This window comes from Orbicella franksi, chromosome 2 (genome assembly GCF_964199315.1).
Source record: "Orbicella franksi chromosome 2, jaOrbFran1.1, whole genome shotgun sequence".
NCBI lineage: Eukaryota > Metazoa > Cnidaria > Anthozoa > Scleractinia > Merulinidae > Orbicella > Orbicella franksi.
This window is the reverse complement of record NC_138146.1, coordinates 22,074,526-22,091,677: the sequence shown is the minus strand read 5'-3', so window position 1 is coordinate 22,091,677 and position 17,152 is coordinate 22,074,526. Positions and strand designations below refer to the sequence as shown.

Genomic DNA, 17,152 nt, shown 5'->3' with positions numbered 1-17,152 from the left:
AGCCTTTTTTAGCAAACAACCTACAACAGGTGGCGAAAACGACACAACAATCCAGTGAGTACCCTCACTTTGACCGGTCACCCCAAAACGCAGACCATGCAGACTGCAGACTGCAGACCGCAGACCGTGCAGACCATGCAGACTGTACAGACTGAGTACTTTTTTTTCTTATTCTTGTTTTTGCATTTACTTTTGAATCGCGTAATTCCAAATGGCTGTTGGAGTGTGACTGCGATCAAGCCAAAAAAAGCCTAGCGCATGGAAAGATCGATCACAGAAAACCGAATAGCATTTGAAATTCTCAGGGCAGTACGGTTACCGTGATGAGTTGATGCGATGGTTAATTTATCTGTCCTTAAGGCAGTTCTGTTTTTATGGCGATCTACGAGTGATCCCTCTTTCGCTTAGTCCACCGTGCCTGACGCATGAGAATACCTCGAGGAAAAAATTCATGCGAGCATTTTTTTTCCTCGAGGTTTACTTACGGTCATGTTCAACTAAGCGAAAGAGGGAATCAAATACTCCTGGTCTAATGGCGATTCTGTGCTTTGTGAAGCAAAAGCGATTTGTGGAGCGAGGTCGCTTAGAGTCACCGTCCTTGCTTTGTTTTATGAATCAGTTAAGAGGAGAACGAAGACTAAGAAAATCGAAAAAAAAAACAACAACAACAACAACAAATAGGACAAAATAAATTAAACCACAAACCCGTCGAAAATTGTCGCAATTGGCGCCCAGAATATATGGAAGTTTATATTTATGCTTGATTTTAGTACATTTAGGACCAGTAAAGGGAATTTCCCATAGAAAGTCTATTAAACGCGTGAATCAACAGTCAGATATTGAGTTTGTGCCGCCTGAGGATAAATAACAAACATTAGGACATATTGAAAACTATTTTGTTACTAGAAGCGAAAAAAGTGAGTCAAGTGTTAGGAAAAAAGCACTCACTCGGCACAGTCTGCATGGTCTGCACGGTCTGCAGTCTGCGGTCTGCAGTCTGCATGGTCTGCGTTGTGGGGTGACCGCACTTTGACACAGTGTGGATCTCCCTTTGAAAAAACTTGGCTACGCCCCTGCTTAACGGTTTCAGCAAATGGTGCGCAGAGATCGTGCGGTGATAAAGAGAGGGGATGCCATTGAAAGAGGAAATGAAAGATTCGAAAAGCGAGATTTAAGTATTTTCGCTGACTTCCTTTCAATAGTTTCCTGCAAAGCAAATGCAAAGCGTCATCATGGCTGCCGTTCATTTTGGCGCGCTGATGAAGTCATGATAACCCTATACAGCTTGTTAAAGAAATTGGCACGTTAATTGGGGCAGAGATCGACGACAGCCATATTGCTGCTGCTCACAGGCTTCCAGACTCGAAAAATGTAAAAAATCGAATGATTGTTAAATTTCTCCAAAGGGACAAGAGAGAAGAAGTATTTAAGAAACGCAAACATCTTGTTGGAAAGAATATTCGACATTTGCCTTCTTTACAAACTGAAATAGGCGAATCCATCTCTCGAAGTAACAAGATCTACATAAACGAGTCCTTGACCGGCTACCGTAAAAGGCTCTTTGGACGAATCAAGGAATACAAGAGGAAGAACAATGTCAAGTTCCTGTGGACCAGTAATGGCAAGATCATGCTGAAAGTTAGTGAAACGTCTGCCACAGAAGCTTTTACTACGCATGAAGAGTTTGAGGACTACCTCGACCAGATAAGCAATACTTAGAAAATAATCTCTTAATGTACCGCTCTAAATTGTCAAATTCTACGTCGTAAACACTCTGCAATTTCTTCCCTTCTATAATTTAGACGACAGGGAATTTAGCTTTGCTATTAGTAATTGGTCTAGGAATATAAATCAATTAATCGAGCTTGATCTTTACAACCTTCTACCAAATCCAGATAAAAATGATGAAGCTGACCCTGATCTAATGTTTATAAATACTCAGTCTGAATACTATGATATCCCTAAGCTTGATAATATCCTATGTAATGCTCAAGGTAAAGGTATTTCTCTTTTCCATTGTAATATTAGAAGTTTGCCAAAAAACTTGACCTTACTGAATGACATGCTGTACTCTATTGATTCAAGGCCAGACATAATTGCTGTCACAGAAACCAGATTAAATCCTAATTCGATCTCAAATGTAGACCTATCAAATTACAATTTTTTTCATAGTGATTCACCAAAACTTGCAGGAGGCACAGCTATTTATGTCAATGATACTCTTAAAACTATCCCCAGGCCTGACTTGATAATAGATCTTTCATCAGTAGAATCCTGTTGGGTTGAAATTGACCCTGGTAACAATAAGAAGCATATTATGATTGGCTGCATTTATAAGTACCCATCTGCAAATGTGGATGAATTCACATCGATACTCAATGAATTCCTGCAAGAATTAAATATGAACAGATATGAAGTATATATATTAGGGGATATGAATATTGACCTTTTAAAACATCACACACACCTGCAAACAGGTAGATACCTTGACATGATTTATTCCCACAATCTATTACCAGTGATAACAAAACCCACTAGAATCACCAGTCATACTGCGACCTTAATTGATCATATTTATACAAATACAGTTAACAGGTTGATCTCAGGGGTTATAGCCATTGATATCTCAGATCATTTACCAATTTTCTGCACAGTCGAAACATCACTTAGAAAACAAAGTGGGCAACTTTACTTCAGAGACTACAGTAAGTTCAACCCTGAATCATATCTTCAAGACATCAGTGCTGTGGATTGGAATTTCATCTCTGGTAAATGTAATAATTTGCATGAAACAACAGCTAGAACTATTAATACACTCAAATTAATTGTCAATAAGCATGCACCCCTAAAACAAGTGTCTAGAAATAGACAAAAGCAATTAAGAAAACCTTGGATCTCAAAGGGAATGCTCAAATCCATTAAAACTAAACATGCTATGTACAAAACCCATTATCTATCCAATGACCCAGTCAAAATTTGTGAATTTAAAAAATACTCAAATAGATTAAACCATCTCAAAAACATTAATAAGAAAGCCTATTTTTGTAAAAAATTTGACTTGTGTAAAAATAACTTAAAGGCTACATGGAAAATAATTGGTAATTTAATTAAAAGGAAGACAAAGGGACAGACCTCACCTCAAAGGATAGTAAGGAACAACAAGACTTTCACTAGTAATGAAGATATTGCTGATCAGTTTAATAAACATTTTGTCAATGTTGGCCCAAGCTTGGCCAGCAGAATTGAAGATAGCTTTGAAAACCCTACACAATATATCCTGTCATCTCCAGCTAATAGTTTTGTTATGTCCACTGTTACAGAAACCCAGGTTTCAAACTTGTTTAAGACATTAGATAAGAACAAATCATCAATTGATATACCTAATAATTTAATAAAAATAGCAGCTGAACCCTTATCAGTACCTTTCACTCAAATCTATAATCAATCAATACAAACTGGTGTTGTACCAAATATTTTGAAAGTCTCTCAAGTTACTCCGGTTTACAAAAGTGGTGATGTAACTGACCCAGGAAACTATAGGCCCATTTCAACTCTTTCACCTTTCAGTAAGGTACTTGAAAAATTAATTTATAATCAACTATATGATTTTCTGGAAAAACACAACATTCTGTATAGATATCAGTTTGGTTTTAGGAAAGGGCACTCAACAGAGCAAGCCATTTTTGAGATCACTGACACCCTCAAACAGGCAATGGATAAAAAGCTGGTTACCTGTGGTGTTTTTTTAGATTTTTCTAAAGCATTTGATACTGTGAATCATAATATTCTTTTATCTAAACTCAACCACTATGGCATACGAGGAATAACCCTTAACTGGTTTGAAAACTATCTACATAATCGCACTCAGTTTGTTAAGATTGGTAGCATCCAATCTAGTCCTGAAACCATTAGTTGTGGAATACCACAGGGATCAACTTTGGGTCCTCTTCTATTCCTGCTTTATATTAATGACTTACCTAACTGCTCAAAAAAACTATCCTTCCGTATATTTGCTGATGATACAAATATGTTTTATACAAGTGATAATCTGCATCAGCTTGAGTATGTCATGAATGAGGAATTGAAATTAGTTTTTAAATATTGTATCATCAACAAACTATCTATAAATCTTACCAAGACTAATTACATGATAATTTCATCTACAAGACTAAGACCGTATATACATATTCCTAACATTGCACATAAAAGTCAAATTAAGTATTTAGGTATTTATATGGATCAAAATTTACAATGGGGACCGCAGATCCAGCACATTAATAATAAATTAGCAAAAAATATAGCAATTATTAATAAATTAAGATATTTTGTTGATCTTCATACATTGAAACAATTGTATTATTCTTTCATATATCCATACTTATCCTATGCTATCATAAGTTGGGGTAGTGCATGTAAAACTAATTTACGTAAAATCATAACTAAGCAGAATAAATGTGTCCGAAGCATATTCTTTGCTTATAGCAGGGAAAATGCTTCACCATATTACAATCTTTTAGGAATTCTCAAATTTGAGAATGTGTACAAATTAAAAGTGGCTCTATTTACTCATAAAATTTTAAATGACTCAACAAACATTCCAACTATATTCCATAGAACCCTTACTCAGGCATCTGAAGTCCATACCTACAATACAAGATTTGCTGCGAATTTGAATTTTCATAGGCCAAAAGTAAATAATAACTATGGGTCCTCTACTTTCTCTTTTGTTACATCAAAACTTTGGGAAATTATTCCAACAGAATTTAAAAAACTGCCTTACACTTCCTTTTATAAGCAATATAAACTATACCTTTTAAATACTCAATATTACTCTTCAGCATTATGATTTATTCATTTAACTTGTTTATTTCGAATACTTTTGTTATTCACATTTTACTTCCTTTATTGCATTGTTTCTATTAATTGATGTGTCTTGTCTTTTATTTTTGAACGTGTCAGTGACCAACACGATAGCATATGCTTCTTTGGTCACTGAGCACATTTTGTTTTGGTTTTATTATTATTATATTTTCCTTATTTTAATTAATGAATTTTTTGTAATAGTGTGCGATAGTGAAATATGTCTGTAAATAGTGTCAATTAATAAAAATCTGAAATCTGAAATCTTCCCACAATCACTCCCATCACTTTTTGAATAGCTGTCCACGTGGCTCGCTTTCGTTTAGAAAGTCAACTAGTCCCGACTTTTTTTCTTTACTTTCTCATTTCCACTTGATGCACTAAATGTCTCTAAGCTTCGGAATCACTTCGCAGACGTAGTGACCAATCACAACCAAACTTTAAATTTTCCATGTCTTTCTCTTTTACCCGCGCCTCCCCTCCCTTCCCGTTTTGTTGTGCTACTTCCCACTACTCTTTGCAAGTGTATTTCGTCTCCGCCATTGTGCACGTGTGAAAGAAAACAGAGGAAAATAGAGCGCGCGCCACTTTCACAGGTTTGTTCTTCATCAGCGTGACCCAGCGATATTTCTGAAGGTGAAATGTTGTTAACTTGCCTCAACTTTTTTTGCTTGTCGCAGCCAGGAGGCGGAATGAGGAGGCGTTTTGTTTGACGACCTCGGCCTGCACCTGTAGTCGTCCAGAATAAGGTAAAGCGCGTGTTTGATTGCTTAGCAGTTTAACTTAATAACTACTAGACCAGTTAATGAAAAAGGAAATTATCGTTGCATATGTGTACATAAGAGTTTCCTTTGCCTTCGTAGAGGTACATTTACCTGCTTACCAACAGTGTTGTGGTAGGGGATAGGGGGTAGGGGGTGGGGACTCCGCATTCAAAATTAATCTTTTTACGATAAGCTTAAGCTTAAGTTAACGTACCTTCGGCTTACCTAATAAATAAAAGTCGTTAAGTGATAAATACATTGTACCAGCTCAAATATGTTTTCTGATTGGAGGAGAACATGTCACGTGTCACGGGTTAAAACTCACCAACTCCCTTGGGAAACAACAACTTGAACGTGATCAGGTCTTGCTCCTTGAAACTGCGGCAAATTTATGTGCCAGCCAGCATCAGGCAAACAATTTTTTTGCAGTTTTTCTTTCTATTTTTGGGTTGGAAGGTATAACAGAACACTCAATGACTGGCCCCGTGGGAAACGGTGAGTTTTGTTTCCCTTCGACCTCAATGTTCCTCTTGGCTTCACCTCGGGGAACATTGAGGGTCTCGGGAAAGCAAAACTCATTGTTTTTCTTGGGGTCAGTCATTAAGTGCTTAATAAATCCATTATGGGAAAAAATAATTTTGAGTCCAGCATGTTTGGGTGTGACAGAAACTAACAGTTTGCGGTACTTTAAAACCAATGATTGAATATCAGTTTTACGAAGGTTACAGTAGGAAGGACGTTTCAAATTATCAGAACACTGAATTTGACAAAAAGTAATTTTTAAACTTAGCAACCCAATAATATCATTTTTGAACAGAGCAACAAAACAATTTCCAATTCAGAGTCAGGAAACAAAACATTTATACCAAGTGATGAGAATAATAATATTATTTTGAGCTTAGCCGAACGCCACCCTGCATGAAATTATTTCGTGCAGAGTGACTTTCCGCTTAACTCAAAACCTCTTGTTCTGATTGTTCAAGAAGCACCAAGATGTTGGGCAATTTCCTGGGGCATGAATTTTTTTTCACCTTAAGGTTGTGCATGACTTTTTTTGGTGTGCATTATAGTTTGTGCATTGATTATTTTAACATCAAAAAATTGGTTAGTAGAAAGTTCTTAATGCTCAATTTTTTTTCATAGCTCAACTTGCACGATTTTTTTTCAGCACTTTTGCTGTGCAGGAATTTTTTTTTTGTAATTGCCCAACGCTCCATCAAAAAAGTAATGGTCCATCCTTAATAATATTGTTTTGAGCTTAACTGAAAAGTCACTGTGTGTAAAATTATTTCATGCAGAGTAACTTTTTTTATTAAGGTATCAGTATAACCCAAATGACCATCAGCGCTGCTTTATGGTTGGACGTTTGATGCAAACCCCAGTAAAGTATATAATTATTTTCTGAAAGCTTATGAATTGTAGATTACGAAGGTATATTCATTAAAATAAAAATAATTAACTAAAGGCTTTCCGAATGTAGTGTCTTATTTCCTAAAGTACAGAGGTTTACTAATCAAGTTTGTTTCCAATTTGATTTGAGTGGGAGGACGCAATCAACATCGCTATGTGTGGTTTTCTGTTGGCTGAGGAACGAAAGAAGCAGAAAACGTTTTTCTCACACACAGCTGGGAGTCTGGGTACAGGTGTACGGGGGGTTTCAGGTCACATGGCCTGTGTAAGGTTTCAGTTTTTGTTTTGCCATCCACTGTTGCCTGACATGCCCCACCCACCCACCCGTGAAGTACTTGTAGAATGTGTTAAGTTGAGGTGAAATTATTCTCTAGCCATTTTTTGTGTCATTGTAAGACAATTATGTTCTTATGTTAATTAAGGTCAGGCTGTGTGGTTCGGCTTGGCATGGCTCCCAGCGGTGTGTGAGAGGTCTTCTTGACACCTTTTTCTATAAAGCAGTTAAACTTTGAGAGTTGATAAAACATGCATTATATTCACTAAAATAGTCAGAACTTTCAAAAGAAGCCAAAAGTAAAACCTCACTGACACCGTTTTTTTGCGTGATTTTGGGCAATGTTTCCTCCAAGTTTCAGTGAAAAACATTGAAAACTTGCCAGAAACAAACTTAAAATGTGCTCTTCACTTGCTGAAATTTTTGTTTCGAGATACAAAGGAAATATACTTTGGGGCGTTCTTCTGGTGTAATGAGATAATTAGTACAAAACATGTGATAATAATGACATGTTTATTGATAAAGCGAAGACTCATTTTACTTTAACAATATCTAGCTCATATCAGTTACAAAGGAGTCTCAAATGTTGCCTCCAGCAGGAAATATCCTTTGCAAGATCTGAATAAAATAATTTTCGTTTCTGTTTCTTCCTTTTGATTTTGAAAACACCTTAGCTTAGAGATGCTGTAGACAACAAAAGAGCACATTCATAAACAATGTGTGTAATGGCCATGAGAATGTGATACTGATTGAACTGACATGTTACTGTGAAACGGCGAAAGCACCAATGAAGTAATGCTTAGAGAATGTCAAACATCTTCCTCATCCAGTGCAAGCAACTTCTCCTGCTCAAAGCAGGATCAAACCTTTGTTACTAGAAGCTATTGTAACGTATCAGCCCAATTCTGATTGAATGTCTTTGAAACCTTCCCCCGGCCTTTTCCTCTGTGGTGCTTCTTCACACTTGCAAATGGAAAGGAACGTTTACGTTTCTTCAATGACAGATTTATGTTTAATTCAACAATCTACAAATGTAGAACACTCCGAACAGCTTGTCGACAAACAAATGTTTGACAGTTGTAAATACACGGCAATTGGTCATGCAACCTTTTAATACAAAGAAATGCTTTTCGTTCATAACTTTGCTTTATAGAATCAATCTTTTTTTATGGAAATTTTTTTCAATGAAAGATCACAATGAGATCTATCTGAAAAAGCAAAAAACATTTTTTTTTGAAAAGTGGTCAATTTTGGGGTATACTGATACCTTAACTCAAAACCTCTTGTTCTCATTGTTCAGCAAGCACTGAGTTGCTGGTTCAACTTCAGGTTGAAGTTGTTATGCTGGTAAAGTCCTTTTTGTGTACTTTCCTTTTCTTTGATCTTTTTAAAAGGCATGTCTTAGAACAGTGAGTATACTTTAGTTCTTTTCCCCCAGGTGGCTGATGGGGCCAGATTGGGTAAATCCTTTAACTATATACTCAGATTTTTGGTGTAAACCCTAGGGCAGATTTAGGGGGATTCAGGAGGTTCAGTTGATCCCCCTGAATTAAAAAAAAAAACAATGAGACATAATAACACTCTGACTTGGCCTAAGAATGCTGGAAATCCCATTTCCAAGGAAGGATATCCCCGGACCCCCCTGCCTACAGGGGACTGCCTTTGGTGGTCCATATCTTGAACCCCCTTCTCTAAAATCCTGTATCTGCTCCAGAAACCCAAACACTGTGGAGATACAGCATATTATGTTTATCTGTACGAACTCTCAATGTTTTCTTGGCAGCTTGTTAGTAGAATTAGAATTTTTGCTTTAGTGGCAACTAATAGGGGACTTTAATCTTGTATTTCAGAAGAAATGTCAACAGGAAAGAAATTGGATCAAAACCTTGACAATAAGGATGATGTAGAACTAGACCATGGCAGGTAAGCAAAGTAAATAACAACTCTTGATTAATCAAATAAGTGATTGTTGGTCTTTTTCATGACTTCCAAAAATGTTCCCTCAAAATGATAATTCGTGATTCCAGAAAATATCCATAGCTATACCACGGGTGGCTTTTGGGAATTCTGAGAGCAAGGGGGGTTCTTTGAACTGGAAATCCAAAGGCATGGGAGGTACTTATGATTGGAATTCTGAGGGCATGGGGGGTTTTGTAGAGGGGACAGACCAGAATGTGAAAGCACAAATGAACTGACAACACTGTTGACTACTGCGGAAAACAAGATGTGTTCACGTTCATTTAGAGACGAAAAGCAATAAAATCTGGATCGTACAGTGGGCTCCACAGGCCTTAAAGTTGATGAATTTCTTGTCCTTAAATCATTTGCAACAAATGCTGACCCGTGATGTTTGTTTACCATGCGCCAGATACATTCATAAAGAAACAGCGTAAATGGCATCTGAACAAGTGTCAATACCATTTGTAATATCAAAGGTAAATTAAGCAGGATTTGCCAATGCATGTTCCAATTTCCATGGTAATTAATACACAAAACAATAATTGAAGTTTTATCCTTTCACTAGTTTAGCCGAAAACTAATTGCAAAATATCAACTGAAGAGGAGGAAGTTTTAGTCACTGAACATTTAGTCACGAATGTATGTGATCATAATTGGTCGCAATTTGAAGCCCTGTGGACAGTTGGTAAACTTCTGGGAAGATGTAAAAGTGTAAAATCTCTTTCATTGGAAGTGGTAGGGAGTCAAACTAGGATTCCAGGTGCTTGAAGTAAACAATGGAACTCTGGAAGGGTGGGGGTTAACAATTTTGGAATTCAGAGGGCATGGGGGGTAGAGCATTTTGGAATTTCCAAAGGCAAGGGATGGTTAAAATGCTCATGCCACCCGTGGTAGGGTATGGATATTTTCTGGAATCACCCATTTTGTTTTTATTTTGAAAATGGTCATAGAATTATTGATATCACTCATAAAAAATTATTATTTTATAAACAATTATGATTATGTAATTAACTATGTGAAAAGTGTTATTCACTTATAATTAACTAGACAAGTTTACATTTTGTTTAAAATACACGTTTCATTTGTAATGGAAATATCCATCCTTCAAATAACTATTTTCTTTCATACATGTAAACCGTCACTATGCTGATTTCATAGCATGTATTATTGAGACATAAAGAGGATGATTATGAGTATCACAAGAATCGGGCTTTTGAGTCATTCAAGAGCCTGTCGACACTGATGCGCTGACCATCGCCTCTCCGAGATGAGGATGCCAACATACATACATAATTTTGACTAGACACAATGCAAGCTGACTGACTGATGGACTCATGAATAGACTGATTGACTGACAGGTTGACTGTAAGACTAACTTATTGACTAACTAATTTACAGACTGGTGAGTTGAGTACTACTTAGCCCAAGATTAACTTCCCCTAAGCTACATTTAGCCACATTGCAAGCCTGCAAATAACAGTCAGTCATTGGGCAATTGTTTGGTAAATTTGAGGTTTTGACAGGGAAAAGCTTAGCCTGGTCCAACACTCTGACCGCGCATTTCTGCTACAATGAAAATGTTTCAACTAGCAATTTGTGGCCAAATATGGAATAAGTTATTATAATACTGCCACACAATTAACTACACAGAAAAGTTTGTTATCAGTTTCATTTTTATTCCATTTTATCATGCGCAATACGTTGTCTCTAATGTCATGTTGAATTGTAAAAGACACCACATCAGCACCACTATTCAGGCTACGTGTTAACTTGCGCTTGCGGTGGCGTCGTGAAAGATTGTGAAGCCCCATTTTGTCTGAATGACATTCGTCTGAAAAACTACGAAAATCTTAGGTCTTATGTTGTTGTTTGTTATCTGCAAGTGTTGTGGAATTAATTTTCAGTTGTAATTTGACCCCAATAAAATATTATGCAAATTGAATACACAGCCCAAGTTCTCACGTTTCATTTATCGACTTTATCTGAATGCAATTGCTTTCAAAACTTTAAAACCTCTAAAACGTAACCAAATGTTTTTTCTGGTCCATATGATCAAAAATCAGCTTTAAAGCTCTTCATAGTTTTTTTTACATCTGTGGTTCAAATATAGTTTCCATAGCACAGACAAGTTTTGTGAAATGCTGTGGCTAAATGACCGGCAGCTGGTCAAGGTTTTCAAATCACTAAATGACCAGCAGTCTGTTATTTTTCTCAAATTTAAGGAATCAAAGGAACCCATCCAATTCAAACTATCATATGTCGATTAAGAACTGCCAAGTGATAAGAACTGTATAGATTGCAAGCATAACGCTTAGTTTATGCTCGGCTCAGAGAGCGAGACCATGGTTTGTAACACTTGCAACTTTTTTAGGTCAACTCCTGGTCAAGGTTTTCAAATCACTAAATGACCAGCAGTCTGATATTTTTCTCAAATGTTAAGGAATCGAAGGAACCCATCCAATTCAAACTATCATATGTCGATTAAGAACTGCCAAGGGATTCAGAAGAGCTGTATAGATCGCAAGTCCATGACCGGCAGTCCGATATTTTTCCCAAATTTAAGGAATGAATGAGTTGCCAGTAATTGGATACCCGTGTTTGCATGAAGAACTCTGGGATCATTGGGGGGCAAACATTGCTAGTCGCTAGAAGGAAATGTATGGCAAAAAGTTGTTTCGAGGTACAAGAAAATAAGTTTTGAGAGATATCAACGCTTTTTCGATGTCGTTTTTATCGCGAATGGATTTTGGCAATGTTGATATGTGGAATATGTAAGTTTTTGTTTGAATAACCGTGAAATATGTAACAAAATCTACCGATAAACTCTGTTGCTTGCGTGAGGTTTATTGTGAAATTTACATCACGTAATGGTCTGAAAATATTACAAAATTAATTAGGTATAATTCAAGAGGAAATAACCCAGTAAAGCCTTTTAAGTTGTGCACAGGCTACTTTTGGCTTATTTGAAAGCACAGTCATACAAATAATACTGGAAATAAGCCCGCTGGTGATCATTGTGCTGTCTGGAGTTGATTTAATGACAAATGAGTCAGCACGACTCATGCTGTGTGGCTACTGTGTTGCTCAAAGCCTTTGTTTTGCTTTTACAAGCATGTATTTCAGTGATTTTCCTTTTCTATAACAGATCAAGGATGGCTCCTTGAATATATCTCTGAGTATTTGTATTTAAAAGTGCCATTTGTGCGTGATTATGCTTTCCAAAGTTTGGTCTTGACGGTTGAGTGAAATTGCCCGACACAAAGGGTAGTAGTTCCTTCTGCAATTTTCGATTTCTCTTTTAGAGCTTCTTTTCTGTCTTTACATTTAACTTCTCGGAGGGTCTTTTCTACCATTTGCTCTGGGTAGCCTCTCGAGATCAGGCGTGTATTGAAATTTTCAATATTCTCTTCAATGTATTTCACAATAAACCTCACACAAGCAAAGGGAGTTTATCAGTAAATTTTATCACTTATTTCATGGTTATTCAAACAAAAACTTACATTTTCCACTTATCAACTTTGCCAAAATCCATTCGCGATAAAACAATGGCGAAAAAGCGTTGATCTGTCCCCAAAACCGTGTTTTTGGGCGTCAAAACAACTTTTCACCATACATTTCCTTCTAGCGACTTGCAATGTCTGCCCCCTGACGATCCCAGAGTTCTTTGCGCAAACACGGGTATCTGATTACTGGCAACTCATTCATTGAAGAAATCCATCCAATTCAAACTATCATATGTCGATTAAGAACTGCCAAGTGATCCAGAAGAGATGAATAAAATCTAAGTGTCACAAACATCTCTGAGCCCAACGTAAACCAAGAGTTAGACTTTTGATCTACAAGAATCTGCAAGATTGCTTCACAGTTCTTATTCGAAATATAATAATTTGGATATGATCGGTTCGCTCAATTCCCTAAACTCGGACTGCCGGTCATTTAGTAATTGAAAACCGTGACCAGCAGTCGATCTAAAAAAAACGTAAGTGTCACAAACCATGGTTTCGCTATGTGAGCTGAGCGTGAACCAAGCGTTAGACTTGCGATCTATACAGCTCTTCTGAATCCCTTGGCAGTTCTTAATCGACATATGATAGTTTGAATTGGATGGGTTCCTTTGATTCCTTAACATTTGAGAAAAATATCAGACTGCTGGTCATTTAGTGATTTGAAAACCTTGACCGTCATTTAGCAACAGCATTTGTAAAAAGCGTGAATGTACAAATTAGTCACGCTTTCTAGTCAGGACCACTTCAAATGCCAATTTCATCTATTATTCAATTGACCCCGAATAGAATTTTCAGGGGAAACTTGCTTTCAGAAAAAGTCAAAGAATTCATTTCAGCCAAGTCTCTGAATGTTATCGTGAGTTTTTATACTGACAAGCTATCCATGTGGGAGATCATTTTATCATTTTTCCCATAGTTTTCCTTGGACGTTGTAGGAAACTTGATACACGAGAAAATATGGAGTACATGTGTGATCAAGTGGGAAGTGAGTGAAGGCAAACTAGGGGTACCAACGTTTGTAAATTTGTCAATTTTCAATGGGTAAGAATAATACCTGACTTATGTAAAGGTCTCCTTTCTGGTGCTAGCTAGTATCGATTTTCCACTCCGTTGACTTTACTTTTGAGCCATTTGAATTTGCAACCAACATTTTGGTGAAGGGTCTACAATGAAATGCCAACATGTCTCAAATGTCTCTTATTCTTAATTTCTAATGACAAGAAAAATTTTGTCGGACTAGACTGGCTTTTCGTCAGGTCAAAACTTGTCCTTGGCCTGACAAATGACCTGCTTATAGACAAAAATTATTTGCAGGCTTGACGTTGAAATCTCAAAATATCAAAGTGTTCAAGGTTTCCTGACTTTCACAGTTAAATTAAGTTTTTATCTAAAAAAACTTGTGTAATAAATGATTTGCGCAGGCTTGTGATGTTTAGGGGTGGACCATCAACTTAAGAGACTGGAAATTTCCACTAACATCCCATCAATACCTCATTAATTTTTCATACTCTTGCTCCCTTGAATGCACTGCTCTAATCTTTGATTACTACTCGTTTATGGATAGAGTAGCTGCATGAGTAAAATAGAGGTTTCAAAGGAGTGGCACATTGACACACTTCAATATTGACACAAAATCCAAAACAGGCAAATAATGTAAAACAGAGACTTGTATGCAAACGTAAGCACTACACTTGTTTAATGTTTGAGGCAAAAAATTCTCAGTGTTCTGTCTTGTATGAAACTGCAGTGCAAGTAACTTTTTAAACCTGCTCTGGGTTATTATACTTCCAGATGGGAACTTTACTTTGTCTCAGACCAATACCTTGGCCTGTATTTTTGTATCTAAACGTTGCTTATGTAAGATTTACAAACATTTACCACACGAGTTGATTACTGAGTTAATTTTATTCTACTGGAAGCTATTACAAATGTTAATTGTGGTTAGTGATTATTGTGGTTGGGTTGTCCGTTATTTCTCCTCTTGCAGCCAGGCCCTTCATTTCACAGAAAAATGGTTGCCCAGTGAATTGTCAAATTTCAGTATTATCTCAAAAAAAAATACTACCGGTATTACCAGCTGAGGGCTTCTTTTGGATGGTAAAATGCAAGCAATTAATTAATAATTAATCAGTTGCTTGCATTTCACTATAGGGTTAGTCAGTCCATCAGTTATTGATGGACTGACTGACTGACTGATTGATTAAACAGATTTAGTAGTTGTCTTACTTATTGATGAACAGATGGACAAACGGATGGATAGACAGAGAGACTGTCATCTGAACATACATGTACCAGTTGACAAGTTTAAATGTCAAAACCAGTGTCTGAATCACTCACTGACTGATTGCCACCCCCCTTCCTTCCTGTAACTACATGTAATTGACAAGCATTAATAAGATTATTTGATTAAATCCCTTTTATAAATGGGATGTTTAGTAGATGGTAATAAGTGAACTTGTAAGTTAAGTTTGTAAGTTAAGCTTGCAAGGTAAGCTTAAGTAATAAATGTTGTTAAGCTTGTCACTGAGAGTAATTGTCACATTGTAATCTTGCTTCTCCAGATCAAATACCCACAAGGACAGTGTCTCACAGCCTCAAGCAGCAGTAGAACTTGCTCTATGTTCTATTTTGCAATTCAACCCTTGGGGAAGCCAGTTAAACAGCACTTGAATAAGCCAAGTTCTGCTCAGCTTTGTTGACCTCAGACATGCAATCAATTCTGCCTTGGTCCATTTGCATAATGAATAAGAAGAGCTCTCATTTAAACAGTGCATTTTTCAAACCAATGGGAATAAATGAAATTGTTTTGCTTTTAAATTATTCTTCAGCCAAATTGGTTCAAAGATTGCACTCAATATGGTTTGAATGTTTACTTGTGAAGAAAATTGTTGAACTTGATGGATGACTGTGAAGCTGAATTCACTAATTGGGCTACTGTAATGATTGACTGGTTGATTCACTTACAGGCTGATCTTTTGACCAAGTGATTCACTACATGTATATGTCAGACAAACTAAACTATTATCTGACTGATTTTTACATGATTTACTCCATGATGGACATACAGTGATTTTTTGAACCTCCTGGGGAAACAAAAACTGGTTCGAAAAATTGGAGATCTTGAGAAATTGGTTTAAAATTACAGTGTTTGACTGAGGAGAGGGAAAGATCTTTGGTTCGAGTTATAGGGAGGTTTGAAAATATGATGGTTCCAGAAATTGGGATTGCGCTGTATTGACAAAGTGATTGAGTACTGAACTGATTGATGAACCAAATGAAAAACAGTTACATCTGAATTTAATTATTTATTATTACTCAAGAGCTGACGGGTGCATCAAGATTTAAAAATAAATTGTCAGATTAAATGCATCAAATTAAGAGATTGACAGGCTATTGATTGAAATTGATTGGTACCTCATTGACTGGAAGCTGATGGATTGAATGACGAGAGATTGATTGATTGATTATCTGATTGTTTAATGCTTTTATTGAGAAACTGGCAAAGAAATAATTCTAGAGATTGAATCGGCAAATTTCACACAGACAGACAGGCAGACTCACCAACTGATCAACAAACAAACAGATAACTGATTAGCAAACTGACTCACAAACTACATAGACAGATATACTGGCGAACTGTTCGACCGGTTCATTAGTTGATGAGTTGGTCCCTGATTGACACACTGACAGACAGAGCCACAAACCAATGGACCAAGAAACGGTCCAGTGATTGGTGAACTGACTCACAAAGCAGATAGACAGATATACTCGCCAACCATTCAACCAGTTCACTAATAATTGATGAGCTGGTTGCCTGATTGACAGACAGACAGACCCAGCAAACGATCGACTAACAGACAGTCTAGTGATTGGTAAACTGACTCACAAACTAGATATAGACATATTCTGGCCAATTGTTTGACCAGTTCATTGATTGCTGAGTTGCATCTGACTGACAGACTGACAGACGGACAGACCCAGCAAACGATCGACCAACAGACACTCTAGTGATTGGTAAACTGACTCACCAACTAGATATAGAAAGATATACTGGCCAACTGTTTGACCAGTTCTGTGATTGTTGAGTTGCACCTGACTGACAGACAGACAGACAGACCAACAATCAGAAAGACTGAGCCATTTTCGATCAACCAACCAAAAGACTACTGATTGGTAAGATGACTCATCAGCTAAATTTTAACTTCGGTTTTAAAAGAGAGCCTCTGTCTATTCATGTGCTCATGGGCTGTACTGTGCGGCGCTGTTTACAGCTTCTACAAATAGTGTGATTTTGATACAGAACATTGCATGTCTGAGTTATTTAATGCAGTTGAACCTCCCTTAGTGATCACCCTGTGAAAAGAAGCCATCTCGAGTTT

At 36.9% G+C, this 17,152-nt stretch overlaps 1 long non-coding RNA gene across 3 annotated transcripts; it reads left to right on the top strand.

The window, feature by feature from the left end:
• Positions 1-5,350: 5,350 nt before the first annotated feature.
• On the top strand, positions 5,351-15,443 carry LOC145478669 (uncharacterized). Of its 3 annotated transcripts, none has more exons than XR_014048308.1 (4): positions 5,351-5,456; positions 5,545-5,609; positions 9,159-9,231; positions 15,335-15,409. It is a non-coding gene; the product is annotated as an uncharacterized LOC145478669 (long non-coding RNA). The 3 variants fall into 3 exon arrangements; XR_014048307.1 differs by having other exon boundaries at positions 5,355-5,456; positions 5,541-5,609; positions 9,162-9,231; positions 15,335-15,443; XR_014048306.1 differs by having other exon boundaries at positions 5,356-5,456; positions 5,541-5,609; positions 15,335-15,443.
• The last annotated feature ends 1,709 nt before the right edge of the window (positions 15,444-17,152 follow it).